The sequence below is a fragment of the Protopterus annectens genome, chromosome 4.part1 (genome assembly GCF_019279795.1).
Source record: "Protopterus annectens isolate FY-2018-M chromosome 4.part1, PAN1.0, whole genome shotgun sequence".
Lineage (NCBI taxonomy): Eukaryota > Metazoa > Chordata > Ceratodontiformes > Protopteridae > Protopterus > Protopterus annectens.
Window position 1 is genome coordinate 998085048 of NC_056734.1, and position 14896 is coordinate 998099943.

At 41.5% G+C, this 14896-nt stretch overlaps 1 protein-coding gene across 2 annotated transcripts in view; it reads right to left on the reverse strand.

Annotated features, from left to right (window-relative positions):
* The window catches only part of IQCG (IQ motif containing G), a 1934505-nt gene that overhangs the window by 1571922 nt on the left and 347687 nt on the right, over positions 1-14896 (reverse strand). The window lies entirely within an intron of this gene.

Genomic DNA, 14896 nt, shown 5'->3' on the forward strand with positions numbered 1-14896 from the left:
AGGCATGATGCCTCATGACTATGCCTGAACCCGCATCTCTTGCTACCCCTTCGGTTGTGTAGGAGAGCAGCCTCATGGACAATTTGGAAATAGATTCAAGGGTGGCAAGTTGAGAGGCAAACTTGTCCAGTGCCTCATCAGAAACGTGACCAGTGAGGGATCCAGAAAGTTTGGTAATCAGATCTCTTTGGAGCCTCATGAAGTATGACAAGTAGTTCAGGGACCTGACAGCAAAGGTCACTAAAGCAAAGACTCGCTTCCCCAACCTGTCCACAGCATGGGACTCCCTGTTGGGCAGGTGAACAGCAGGACTTTCTTCCACTAGATCCTTTTTAGTGGCCGCCACCACTATAGCATCAACTGGCAAACCTCTGGACTGGAACAGTCTGGATATTCTTCCGGGGGGGTGGGTCTTATCAGGTCTCCGGGGAATGGCCTCAATAGAGTCATGGTTCTGCCAAACATGTTGCACGGCGAGCTGGATTAACTCTTTGGCAGGTGGGGCCACCCAAGAGGTAGAAGGCTGGGAATGAAAAGCCTGCAGGAACATGGACTCCTCCAAGAAAGGGTTGGAGGGCTTCCAGCCACCGCTCTGTTTTAATACTTCCAGGATGTCTCCGAAGGAGACATCATCTGGGGGTGATCGTGGGGACCCCTACCCATCACTGCAGTCCATTGTTTCCATCAAAGACTCTTCAGGAGAGTCTATGTGCTTCCTCTTGCACCCCTTCTTCCAAGGAGGTTCTTCAGTGGGAATATCTGAGGAAGGATGGGTACACCGAACTGGGGTTTCCTGAGACTTCTCCTCCCAGTGTCCCGAGGAGGTGGCTCATGGTAGCTGAAGCTCAGAAAGAGCAGGGTGAAGTTCTGATGTCAGAGAAGTGCTTTCCAAAGCAAGCACCCTCTCCATCACCCAGAAAGCAGGCCCACCTGCAGAGGAGTGGGAGACCGGAACCGAGAAGGACAACCTTGGAACTGGGGTCACACCCCACTCCGTCGGATCTGCTCCCAGGGATGGAGCCTCAAGCAGGATTGGGGCAGACATTATCCCTGGATCTGAGGGCGGAACCGATAAAACACTCAGAACTATGCCCTGGACCGAGGACTCCACCCCCCAACCATAAGTCTGAGGAAGGGATGGTTCCATCGGAACCAAAAACCAAAGGGATGGCCTCGAGGAACAGGGTTCCACAAAGGACATCGGAGAAATGGTCTTTGGAACCGACGGGTCCAAAGGAAGAGTACACATTGGAATCCTGGGAGAGATGGACCCAAGTCCCAGAGGGGGATGAGTTTTAGGAACAATTGGTATCCCTCTGGCCATCAACAACTGATCCAACAGGTGCACCACATCAAGTTTGGATAGACTCTTGGTGGACCTCGTGGACACTCCTGAAGGAGAGTTGGTTCAATCCAAAAAAGGGCTGTACATATGACCCAGGAATGGATCCAAGGAGAGGTAGTACTGGGTCCATGGTGTCTGAGCTAGTGGCACTGTAGTCTCTAATTTGTAGACAGGTAGCAAAGGAATCAGTGGAGTAGTAAAAGGGCTCAGTGCCAAAGAGGTGCTCGGAGTCAATGTCATCAGTTCCAAAGAAATTGCATGGGTCGGAACCGTTTTCGATGTAGTCAAATGCAAAGTCAGTGCCATAGCTGTAGTTGAAGGCAAGGTCGGTGCCATAGCTGAAGTGGAAGGCAAGGTCGGTGCCGTAGCTGGGGGGGGCAGTGCCAAAGGTGGTGCCGACATCGAGAATCCATTAATGTCCATGAGTTGAGTCATAGTAGTAATCAGAGCAGAGCTCAAAACAGTAGTAGTCAGAGCCGAAGTAGCAAGTCTATGCTCTGAGGAAGTTTTGTGGGCCTTATGTTTATGTGACTTTCTCCTATCACCAGCCAGTGAAGAGGGATCAGAATGGGGATGTTTCTTGCCCTTTATTGGAGGGGTTGAGACCTCCGACACAGAAAGGGCCTCTGAGAAAGGATAAGCAAGAAGGCCTTTCAAAATCAATTTATTCTTTCTTTCATTCAGCATCCACTGACTGAAACTTTGGCAAATCTGACAAGAGGGTTTAACAGAGAGATGAGAAACCTCCAGACAATAAACACAGTCGCCATGAGAGTCACTGTTTGGGAGTTTACCATTGCAAGAGGTGCAATGTTTAAACCCCGAAATCCCTTTTTTATGATATATTTCCACAAACAAACTAATCACAAGTTAACTAGAATAACAAACAATGAAAATACCTAGAAAGGAAAGAAAAAGAAACAAGATACCAATGATGGTATCAAGAAATGCCACAAAGGTAAGGAGAGGGAGTACCAACAATGGTAAAAAGAATTACCCAATGGGTAGAGCTAGTTAGGAAAAATACAATAACTGTAAATGAGGTAAATAGATTTAGAGAGTGACTAAATAAGAGATATATATCCAAATATCCAGACAAAAACAAGAAAAATACCACTTAGCTTGAGAGCTCGGTGAAACGCTGCTATGTGGCTACGCAGCGAATGAGATCTGGAGAAGTGCACTGTGGGTAGCAGCTTAGCTCGAGAGTTTTTGGTGTATGCAAGCTTGGTATTAGGCCGACATGGTTCCAAGGGGCTCTTAACCGAACCCATCAGTCCCATGAGTGATGAATGGAAAGAAGATTAACAACATCAGATTATAATTTACGTGGCTACCTCCACCATGTGTCTGAGTTTTTATGTAAGATAATGTCATTGGAAGTTCAAAGACTGAATTACTGGGCATTTATCAGATACAAAAAGGAATGTGGTTACAAATTTGTTTGCTAAACACATTAAGGAAGAAGGCTCACAAGACATTTTTAAGTTTAGAGTCATACAAATAATAAAAAATAGGATGACTGGTGACTTTAAGAACATCACTGAAGTTGCAGAGCAGAACTGGATATTTCATCTCAATGCAGATAATCTGATTGGTTTGAATTCTGCTGTCAATATAAAACTGTTGTTAAATTATAAACAAAGTTGTAGGTTGTGTAAATTATATTTATTTAATAATGCTGTTCTTTTAAATTAAATTACATTATATTTATTGTTTTATATACATTGTAATTTATCTAGTTGTTACTTAATTAGAGTTGTTTTCTGATTGCTGCTTTTGATCATGTGATTAGTAAAAAAGTTGATGCTTTTAATTATTTTGTGTGCATTGAAGAAGGGTGTATTCCTGAAAGCTTTATTGTGTGCAAGTGCTAATAAATGTTTCTGGTGTTGAGCTCCAGTGTTTTCTTTTTATTACAGCAGTTTGAATCTCATACCTATTTCTCAACATTCCCTGAATGATGGAAAAATATTACTCCTCTTCTGCCTAGTGTACAATGAGTAGCTATTCTCCACAAACACTCTGCTGTCTCCCACTTTTTGTTCTTTATCCTTCTGCCACAGTTTTGTCAGAGTCATCTCCTTCTGCTGGTAAGATTGCATCTTTACTATTAAAGGTCTAAGTTGCTTTCTCATAGCCCAATTTGGAGCACATACATGATGTGCCCTTTCAAGTAATAATTCCTGTTGTGGAATACCAGTCCAGTTGCTTATTTGTGCTTTCATAAAATTAATACAGTCTGTTCCTTCCAGCTTCACAGGTACAACAAAAAATCTCAGGTTTTCCCTACATACTCTGTCATCTAATTCTATTGTTTTTTGAAAACCTCTTCTTGAGCAGTCTCATTCAGCCAGCCTTTTCTTCATTTCAACCTCTTTTGCAGTTTTATCACCTTATCTGAATATCTATTTAAAGCTTCTTCAATTTTTTTCCAGCCTTTTATTGTTTGAGTTGATATACTCCATCAGTGTTTCATTTATTTTAGTCAGGTGTATGTGCAGTTGTCTTATACCGCCCTCTGGGTTACTGGAAGTCATGTCTGAAGCTTGCACTGCTTTTTGCTAAACGGCTATAGTACTTTTCCCAGTCAGTGTTTCTGTTTTTTTTGTTGCTGATTTTCCTTCAGGTCCTTTGTATTTCTTTTTTCCTAGCATCCAGGCAGTGCACTTACTAGTCAGTTATTGAAATTTACCCAGAAATCTAGGTCCATTGGTTTTCTCTGTTAAGTTTCTGTTTTAACACTGGGAGAGCTAGAATTAAACTGTTACTCAATGTGCAGCCATCATGGAAGTCCATCTTTTGGGGCTTTGAGCCCTCCAGTAGCTGTAGAAGAATGTTTAGAGGGGAACTAAGGAAAAGCTTCTTCTTTCTATCATTCAGAGCATGGGAGTTGAATCCCTTACAAATATTGCACTCGATGTCTAGGTGCTTAGGGCCTAGACAGTATATACATTCAGTGTGGGCATCCAAACTAGGGATTTTATGCTCACACACCACACATTTCTTAAAGTTGCATAGTTTATCAGACATGATGAAAATGGAATTAAAAGTAGAAAAAGGAAATATTTTTTTGGAAAAGGTACAGAGAAAGAATTACCAACAATGATAATTTAAAGAGTACTACAAAGTACTATAAGCCGAAAGGGAAAGGACTAACAACAATGGTATTAAGACCACTAAAAGTAGAAGATATATATATATATATATATATATATATATATATATATATATATATATATACATATATATATATATATATACATATATATATATATATATATATATATATATATATATATATATATATATATATATATATATATATATATACATATATATATATATATATATACATATATATATATATATATACATATATATATATATATATATATATATATATATATATATATATATATATATATATATATATATATATATATATATATATATATATATCTCCAAGGCTAAAGGGAGGAGAAGGGAGTAGTATTATAAATAACATAGAGAAATCTCAAAAAAAATTGTAAAAGTTAAACTTACTGATCAACAAGATATACTACCTAAAGCTCGAGAGTTCACAATCTACATCTGAACATTATGGTGGCAAACAAGATCTAGGGTACGTTAGGTGGCAGAGGCATTATGGGTAAAGGGAGGAACTTGAGAGTCAAGTGTTTTATGGTCTGGAAGATGCAGCCGAGTCTGATCCTTGGATCAGACTCGAACCAAAGTGTTGAGGAATGAATGAAAATGACAATATCAGATGGGAAGTTTCACAAAATAAATACATACATACATATATATGTACATAAACTACTCAGAATCCACTACAAAGACCACATTTTCAAGTGTTCAGGCTATGAGATCTGGCTGTCTTGGAATTATTTGGTCAAATTAAATGGGTAGGCACAGTCCCCTGCATAGGGTCATTGCCTTCAAAGAAATAGGTCTTGTAAAAATATGCCCAAGTAGTAGTTCATTCAATGAAATACTATCTGGAAAATGTGATGACCACACAGTAGACCTGTACACTAAAGTCATAGATTTCTACTAAACAAGTACCCTAAAGCTAGCTAGCTCCATTACTATAGAGATAAATCCCTTACTATGATCCAGGTTAACCAAGTTCATTTAGTGACTTGGTCACCCACTGGAACTGGGAGAGAATGAGAGTGGAACACAAAGGCATTGCTAGCTCACATTTCTCAAGGGGGAGGAGCAGGATGCAAGTTCAGGGGCACACATCCTGCATTAGTTTCCCCAGTAGAAACTAAGGAAATGTTCATTGGAAGTGGGGATATTGCAGGTTTATAATGCTCATGGACATGAGCAGAGGTTCTGCTCCATGCCTAATGATCTGCAGTAGGGATGGAGCAGTAGTTCTGTTCCATGTCTATTGCACCATTCACATGCATGCCTAGGCATGTGCATGGAGTTGTGGCTAAAATAACTCAGTCAATGCAAGGTACAGCAGTGGCAGCTCTCAGATGCATTTCCCCTGCAGAACCCACACACCAGTATAAGGGGACTGGCAACTTCAGGCCTGCTGGGAATACTATATTACTAAATAAACATTATCATTCAACCTACTGAAAAATAAGCAATATTGAGAGGAGAACAGACCCAAGAGAAAATGACCCTGCTGTGGTAGTGTAGCCCGACCAGTTAAGAAACCTACAATAAAAAAGGATACTTTGAAGCTGTCAAAGGAGGCAGCTAACCTATTAATGAACAGTGTTATAAGGAACAGACTAGTTTCACCCAGTTCTGCTTAATCTAGAAAGATCCAACAAACTGCATCCTAGTAGAGATGCATAAGCATACTAAGTCAAAACCCATTTGTTTTTCTAAGGTAACCTTGCATACTATGGCAACTTCTGCAGCTAATGTAACAAAATATACTTCTCATACTAATCTACAGATAGACACTAGCCTAATTTATTCAGAAAAATCATCATCTCATTATTTGAAACAGCATACCACAAACAAGCTACATAATTTACAGATAAATATCCTGAAAGGCTGCAGAAGTGGATAGACAGTAAGAGTCAATAACTTCTCCAAGTCAATAACTTCAAGGAACATGAGGCAGACGGTATCCCATGTTTTAGGAGGAGGATGTTTTGGCTTCAGAAGAAAGAAAGAAGCCTCTCTAAGATAGGCTTTGCATGCCTATGATGAACATAATGTAATGATATGATGCTCCATGATGGTTGGAAATGTCAGTTGGTTCTACTTGAAGTTGGCAAAGAAGACCCTGGAAGGAAAACTTCAGCCAGCAGTAAAAACATTAGCATGCAAAGAGTAAAAAAGGATGGAAAAGGCTTTTGAGCAATGAAATAAATGGCTAACGCACTTGTGGACTGGCACCACACAAAGAAACTACTAAAATATCTCTGACTGGATCATGACTGGACTGGAAAGAGATGGCAGGGAGCTCATAGGGAAGAGCAACCAGGAAGGAAGTGGAGGAGAATGAGAATGAGGTGGTCTCTTTGCATGGCCCAGGAAAGATCAGGTCCAAAAGATCCGAACTGGGGGAGGTGCCAAGACGAGAGGGGAGGACGATGGTGAGCCGGGAACCAATTTGTCGAGGTATTGCAGAGGCAATCAATCAATCCTTCACCCTCAAACGGTGGAATTCTGGATGACTTCAGGAAAAAAAGAAAAAAGCGAAGCGAAGCCCAGTCCCCAATTTAGGTTAGAGGTCTCTCTCCCTGGGCCTGGTAGGGGAAAAAGTGTGAAGAAGTCGGCACTTTTGTTTTTTGGAGTAGCAAAAAGATCGAGCAAGGGTGTGCCCCACTTCAGAAAAAATGGTCCACAATAGATTGATTGAGAGACCTCATCTCCATGAGGATGATATTATGGTATTTGCTGGTGGATGGTGTCCCGTGGGACCACCTGTCCACCCGACCATCCTGCCCTGATAATGCCCCCACCCGATCAAAAGGAGGCAACCGGAGAGGAGGGGAACGGTGGGTCGGCCCTGGTGAAGTAGAGGGAAGAGATAGTAGGAAGTTTAGATGAGTGATTTGATGGGTGACTGATATCTCATGCTTCATTCGGAAGAGTGGAAGAAGACTGTGGAGCGTGAATGTCATCCACTGCAGCAGCATGCGCAGGAGGGCGAGCCAGTAGAAGAAGAACAATGGCCATTCTAGAAACTTTTAGACTTTTAGAACTTTTTTTTGGCTTTTTGCTTGTTGCGGTAATATAACTGATTTTGGATGTTTGGATGTCTCTGATCTGTTTCTGATCTGACAACTTGACGCGGTGTTTGGTGTTTAATTCTATAAAGGTGAGGTGATAGAGGCCAAAGAGAAGAGAGATTTTTTTGAAGTCACTGAAATTCCCAAACTTGCAAAGCTGTAGCAGTGTGTCTCTGGTCTGAAGAAGATGATGTTTGGTGGTGGCGGAGATGCTGGAGACCTCTCTCAGGGACTCTCAGGGAGCCCTTCTCCCTAGCCCTGAGCCCTGCTAGGCGGCTGCCCCTATTGTCTTACCCCTCTGCCCCTGGGCGCCCACGTGTGCACGGCTCTCGAGCCTCCTGGGGCAGATGGGGTATCTTTCCGAACTCCATCTTCTGACCCTTGGAGGTACAGTAGGAACACCCAAGAAAAAAAATGGACTCCACCTGCTCAAACCTTGCCAAGTCCACTACCACCTGCGGGTCGAGGTTTTCCCCGGCCAAAGGGGGTATTTAGCGAACCCGTCACGGGGTGTGAAGGTAGGGCATACAAAAGCGCATCCAAAAATAAGAAAGCACCCTCACTCCTGGCGTCTAGAGCCACTCCTGTGGCATCGATGCCTGCAGGAGCCCATCGGCAGTTAATAGGATATGAATGAGGAGGGAGTTGGTAATGGAGGCAATCTTTTCTTGAGGGCCAGCTTCTCTTGAGCCCCAGCAATCACTTAGGACCACTCCTCTTAATGAAGTGAGAATATCTCTTTGAAAGACATTAGTGACAAGGTAGCAAAGCAGCTCAGCAAAAGGTGGCTGAAAAAAATCCACTTCCATCCCTGGCCTGTCCATGGTCCTAGAATCTTGGGGAGGGATGGGGAGGGATGCTGAGAAGTTCTTTTTCCTTCTTGGTGGCCGCATATCCTGCCAGCACATCCCTTTGAAAGAAACCTTGGAAAGCGCCTGCTTGGGCGGGCCGTATTTCTCCTGGATGGTCTCCTGGGTTTGGTTCCACAGAATCTGGAGCTGCCACTTCGGTGCCACTACCATAAGTGGGTCGAAATCACCAGGGAGGTGGAGGTGAGGGATGAAAGCCTCAGAGGTAAACAGAGCTACCTCATCCTCGGAGGATCAATGGGAGGCCAATTCCCCTCTGTTCAAGGGCCCAGCAAGTCCGGGTACGACCGGGATCACTTCGGAAAGGGATCTCTCCAAGAAGGAAGGTCTCATGGAAGATGGGAGGATGGGATGACAGACGAAGAGGGATATGTTCCGGCGTCGACGCCGCGATTAAGCTGTCGAGCTCGGCTCCGAACGAACTCTGGAGAGAGTCGGAGGAGGAAGTTCAAGGGGTAAGCAATGGCGAAGTCTGCTGAGGCGGGCTATGGAGCATTCACAACAAGAATGAAGGCAAGATTGACAACTTAACATCTGAAGTTTCTCTTATTTGGAGTGAAAAACTGTCAAGAGGACTTTCACTCTACCTTCTTCCTTGTTGACTTTATAATATCTGGACTCACTCCAGAATGTGGCACAGCCTGTCAAAGTAAGATACAAATCCTTTAGTCAGCAATTTGGCCACTGCCTGTTAATCTGCCCTAGTATTGCTTAAAATATCTTTTTCTTCTGTGCATGCTAAATTCTGCAAAACAGCAGTTCCTTACCTTCCCCTGAAGTTAAATAGTGCCACATATTTCACCCTATTTATTTTAGGAATCTGAAAACATTTTTATAAATTTTCCTTCCCGTAATCTTCAACCCAGCACATGCTATATGACATAAACTGCTCATCATACAATAATCCCAATCCACAATAACTCTTTGTATTCTCCTGGTGACTGAAAATGCAAAAGGCATCTTTTATGGAGAGATTATAAAGGCCTCAGAATTCACACATTTAAACCTGCAAAAGAATACCATAGAACTTTTTCAGTAAGAAGCCATATTTACTCAAATTATGTGAAAATGCTCAGTGGTTCTTTTTTATTTATTAACCAGGTGTATGAATGGTCTTTAACTAACCCTTTTCAGCCATGATCTCGGCAACAAGACTGAGGGCAAATGCAATACACACACACATTTGATATATATATAGATATATATATATATATATATATATATATATATATATATATATATATATATATATATATATATCACATACATGCACACACACCTATATATATATATATATATATATAATATATATATAGATAGATAGATAGATAGATATATTTTTATAGATATATACACACATACACAACTATAAATAACACCCCCACACTGTTTACTATGTTTCTTTTCCCCCACTGTAGTGCGATCTTGGTGTTGGTATATTTAATTTGCGGGGGGTGTGGGCGGAGCTGTACTGTACTTACTGTTGTAAACAGTGCGCAGGGTTTTTATTTATAGTTGCTTTGTAGTTTTCAATGTTTTGACTTTTAGATGTTTTGAGGTTTAGATGTTATGTTCTTGATGTTTTGAGTTTAGATGTTATGATCATTCAATGTTTTGATAGGTATATACATACACACACACACACACACACACACACACACACACACACACACACACACACACACACACACACACACATATACATGCTGATTTTGGGAAACAGTCATACAGGATGGAAAAAGGATGTTAGAAGGCAAAAATAGTATGAAAAATGAACAAAATATAAAAACTTCATACTTTCCTGCTTCTCCTCCTATCATCTCATTACATTTTCTTTACCATTTAATATTGTATTAAAGTTTCCATTTGAAACAAAACAAGTCAATAAAACAATAATATCCTGTTTAATAACCATTGCAACATACCCTGGATTCAGAAAAATAAAGTTATGTACTTAAACTGATAGAGCTGTGTTGTTTGTTTCTCTCCTTGCTCAAATGATGGCTCAGATCTGACCTAGGATCTGACTTCAGACACTTTTCCATACTTTAGGATCTGTTGCTCAGGCTCCTACCCTTACACATAATCCCCTCCTGTCCTCAACATTACCTTAGATCATGTTTGCCTGCAATACCATGATAAAGAAGAAAAATAAGAAATATATCAACACAGACAAATTAGCACAGGGCCACATGGGGATATAAAGAATTCTGCTCTGCAGCTGATTGAGATTAACAGCCTACCCAAATGGCAAACCATAACCTCCTTCCAGAAGCCAAAAAAAATGGAATTCTTCCATAAAATGGAATGGAGAAGGAGGGAGTGAAGCTGAGGAAGGCCGGAAACAGACAACATAGATCTATCATTATGGTGAGCACATAACTTTCATATCTGATGTTGTCTTTTCCATCCATTCCTCAACTGATGGGACAAAGTCTCCAGCTACTTTGCCCCAAGGGTAGTCTCATGAAAGGATGTTCTGGAAGATGGCAGAACCAAAAGCTGTCCTATTTTTGGAAAGCAAATCCGATCTGTAATGGGAAATGAAGGTATAAACATTAGACAAGGTGGCAGCAGCACAAATGCCATCAATTGAAGTCCTTGAAAAAAACGCTGGAGAAGTATAAAGGAAAGTATCCTTAAGGAAAGTTTCACATAATTTGATCAAAGCTAAGGAAGTGTGGTTCTCTCTCATATATGAAAATTTGAAATTGCCGCTAGATGAACTTTGATAATGGTATAACTACCTCCACTGTGGAAACTGGAGGTGAGAAATTTTAAAACTACTGGTATAGAATGCTGAAAAGTATCTAGAGTCCTAGGAGAGGCCCAAATGGAAAATATTTTCCATATACTTTTGTAAGCTTTCCTGGTGGACTGCTTCTCAGAAGAAGGAGAAATGTGATCACTTGAGGAGAAAGCCTGGACTGACTAGCCATCATGGAGACAACATGCAGTAAATTTTAGGGGGTGAATGTCTGGTCGAGACATTCCAGCTGGGTGAGGGAGAAGATCTAGAACTGGGTCCAGCATCCAAGAAGAGGTGTACCAGATGAGGCCACAGAATGGGAAACTGTACAGGATGAGGCCAGAAAGGGGCAATGGGAATGACAGTAATATTCCTTTGTAAGGCTTTCTGCAGAAATTTCAGGATTAGAGGAGTTGGTGGAAAGGCATACAGGAGACCAGAGGGTCAATCATGAATCAGAGCATTTCTCAGTGACTCCCCCTCTGGGAGGATTAGAGCAAAGAACCTGCTGGATTTAGAATTGGTAGGACAGGCAAAAAGAGTGCAGCATGGTTGACCCCATTGACAAAAGATTTGTTTTGCCACTGTTGAGTTGGGAGACCACTTGTGAGGTAGAACAGACCTGCTCAATCTGTCCATTAAGATGTTGGACTTCCTCAGTATGTGCATTGCTATTAGAAAACTGCCCACTGGAACACTCTCACTGATTTTCAAAATGAGTAGAACCATATTCCCCCTTGTTTGTTGATGTACCAGAATACTGACGTGTTGGTCTATCTGAACAGCAAAAGCCTGCAACACAAGGGGAACTGCCATTATTTCTTTGAAACTGATATGAAAATTGGCCTCTGATGGGGCCCACATACCCTGAACCACCATAGCTGGGAAGAATCCGTGGTCACCTTGGCTTTGGGAGGGGAAGGGACAACTGGCCCTGGGAAACTTCTGATGATTGAATCCATTAAGCTACATGATCCCTGCAGATGTTTGTTAATCAAACTCAAAAACTCATGGCTTGGTATCTGATAGACAACTGAACCACTAATATCCACTGTACACTCTAATGTAATACCTTGCCAAAGGGAACCAAGGAAATGGATGCTGCCATCGATCCCAAAAGTTGTAGAACTAGTCTGGCAGGTGGCATATGATGGGAGAGAAACTGTAGGGCCTGATTGCATAATGTAGATAACCTGCTCTCCGGTAACCTTACTATCTGAATGGTTGTGTTCAAGTGGGCTCCAACGAATTTCAGAGTTTGTACTGAACAGAATTGTAATTTGTCTTTGTTTACTGTAATCCCTATGTGGGAACAAAGCTGAAGCAAATAGTTTCCAGACTAGACAAGAAAAGACCTGGTAGAGAAAAAACAAAAAAGAAGAGATGTGGTAGTAGCAGTGAGAAGCCAGTCATCTATATAGGGGAACACCACAACCCTTGCAGTCTGAAATGAGCTGCAATCACCGTCATGCATGTGGTGAATGCCTGGGGGGCTGTGGTGAGACCAAAGGACATGGCTCTGAATTGGAAGTGACTGGCTGCCAGGGGGGAAGTGAATAACCCTCCTGGAGCATCTGTCCACCTTTATGTGCTAGTACACATCCTTAAGGTCTACTGAGCACATCCAATCTTCCTTCCTCAAGAGAAGGAGGAGGGACAGTGTCAAGACCATTCAGAGCTTTGTGTGCTTGAGGTACAGATTTAAGTGGCTAAGTTCCAAAACTGCCCTTAGGTCACCATTCTTTTATGTTAATAAAAGAATCTCAAATAAGTTATGTACCTTGCGGGTCAGATGGAACATGCTTGTCTAGCAGGAAATTTTGAGGCATGTATAGATACTAATTAACTTGGAGGTTGAGAAGAAAAGGGAGAGTTCATGTGATGATTGCATGCATTTGTAGTCTCCACAAGTGTAGTTCCATTAAAACAATGTCCACGATGGGTATCTGAAGGATGCAAGAAGTGGGTCCATGTGTTTTTTTAGATACCATAGAATCTTTCTCATATACAGTCCAGTGAGAGAAATCATGCAGTGAGCACCAGAATCCTGAGAAGCTTTCTGGCTGTAGAAGTTTATTTATTTATTTTATTTTATTTTACATTTGTTAACCGGGTTAGTCTGGCTGAGCTTTTGGCTCATTTTCAGCAGAGACCCGGGGAGAAAAGCTCCTCAGGACTAGAAAACAATTTATTACATTTTAGTAACATAGTAGTAACAATTAGCTATAGAATCTTACAAGCAGAGACCTGGAGAGAAAAAAAAGCTCCTCAGCAATTCAATTATACAGAGTATTAACAATTGGCAGACAAGTATGTGAGTTGTAAAAAACAAGGTTTCAAACAATTAGCAGAAGAAAATGTGACTAGTTACAATATTATTTAAGCTGCTTAGAGCAAAATGAGTTAATAGTTAGGCAGGTGCTTATTTAAAGTGGGAAGGATCTAGTTGTACAGGAGTTTGGAAACAAGAAAGGAAAGTAAGAATGGCTAGTAGGAAATGTACGGGAGGTAGAGTATAGCAGACAGACTAGACAGGTAGGTTGTTTTGAGACTGTAAGAATTGAGTGGTTGGAGATAGAGGAAGGGAGGAGGTAGAAGAGGCAGGGGAATAGTGTTAGAGATACATTAAGAGTGAGGTGGTGAAATAGGTGAAAGAATTGTGGTTTCAGGGTGGTTGGCTACAGTGGCAAGTCCACTTTGTTTTTAGGTATTTCCTTGTGGCTAATTTGAAACCTTTGCTATGTTGGAGGGATTTTATTTCCAAGGGGAGTTGGTTCCAGGATATAGCTGGGTTATAGTTATAGAGAAGGCAGCCTATTTTGGTTTTGGGTTTGTAGGTGTCTAATAATTCTTGATTTGAGCTGCGTAGCATCCTAGCAGGGGAATATTTGGATATGATAGTGGAGAGGCTGGGGCAGAAGGGGGGGTAGCTAGAGGATAGAGTGGATGATTTGTAGTTGGTATAGTTGGAACAGCTGAGGGAATTCTAGCCAGTCTAGTTGCTGTAGTACTAAGCAGTGGTGAGACTTGTAGGTTTGGTTAGCTGCAAATCTGGCAATCTTATTATAGGTAGTTTCAAGCCTGGAAATAAGTGTAGAATTTAGGTTTGTGAATATGTGGCAGCTGTACAGGAGTATTGGGAGTAATAAAGCCTGGGAGAGAGTTATTTGGGCAGTGTTAGTTAAGTATTTCATGATATGGAAAAGGTGTCCAAGTTTCTGATGAGCTCTTTTTACCAAGTTAGTAATATGGAGATCAAACTTAAGCTGATCATCTATTGTAAGACCTAGCAATTTAGTACTAGATTCAGCTGAGATGATAGTGTTGTTGCAGGATAAGATGGTAAATGTACTTTTGAGTGCGGTGATGTTTTTAGGGAGGAAGAGTAGGAGCTTAGTTTTTTTTGGATTAAGTATTAGCTTGTTATCACTAAGCCAAGTCTCAGTGATGTGGAATGATGCCTGGGTAGTTGAATGGAGGTCAGTTGGGTTGCCAGCAATGGTTATAACAGTTGAATCATCAGCATATTGCACAAGAGATGACTGGGGACAAAAGGAGTAGAGCAAGTTGGTGAAAAGATTAAAGAGTAGTGGTGCCAGTATGGATACTTGGGGGTCACCCATTTGTACAGTGAGAGGGAAGGATAGTGCAGAGAGCCATTTAACTGATTGCTGGTGGGTAGAGAGATAGCTGGAGAACCAGGAGATAGTAGGGGGAG